Source organism: Myotis brandtii, unplaced genomic scaffold (genome assembly GCF_000412655.1).
Source record: "Myotis brandtii unplaced genomic scaffold, ASM41265v1 scaffold354, whole genome shotgun sequence".
Taxonomy (NCBI): Eukaryota; Metazoa; Chordata; class Mammalia; order Chiroptera; family Vespertilionidae; genus Myotis; species Myotis brandtii.
Window position 1 is genome coordinate 1,138,282 of NW_005363609.1, and position 830 is coordinate 1,139,111.

Genomic DNA, 830 nt, shown 5'->3' on the forward strand with positions numbered 1-830 from the left:
TGCAGTCTCCGGAGAAAAACGAGTCTGGATGAAGCATTAGGACTGCAAGTCTCTCTCACCTTCGTTTATTCAGACACGCATGTCTGTGCGCCCTCCCTCTCGGGCTGTTCCCTGGTGTTGCTGCGCAGGGTCGCCGCTCTCCGGAAGTCAAGGACACCCATGTCGGGTTGTGTACGTCTGTGCACTTACCCAGGCACCCCCTCCACCCACCTGCCCACCCGCACACTCGATACTCCCCTCAAGCAGAACTGCAGTCAGGGGCCGTGGTCCACATTCTCGTAACAAAACAGAAGGCCCAAAGCTTGCAGGGAATGTGGAATTTCTTCTTCCACGAAGTTCCCCCAGAACAGATTTCTTGGAAGACTCACCAGCCCAGAGGCTCCACAGCTCCTGACAACCTGTCTTCTTTCAGGGGAAAAGTACAAACCTGGACTCAGGATGTGCTCCACCAGGTTCCACCAGGTTCCACCAGCTTTGCTGGCTGGGTGGGGGAGGGGAGAGAGACGGGTGACTTTCTGGTGATCCCAAGGTTTCCTTGCTTTCCCTGGTTTTCATAGCTTGTCCTCAACTCTTTGAACTGCATCCAAGCACCTAGTTCATGACATCATACTTGCTCACCCGGGTCAAGGGTGGAAATCTGATCTTGTATCATAAAGTGCAGTGCTCCTGGGTACCACATAATAGCTCTACTGAGATGCACCTTACATCAGCTATGATTCATTCCTTCAATCTGGTCCTAGGCCAGCATCTGATAACACGAACAAATGCTTCATTAAGATGCTTAAGTGGAAAAAAAAACCCACACCCACATTGGAGATATATATATATAT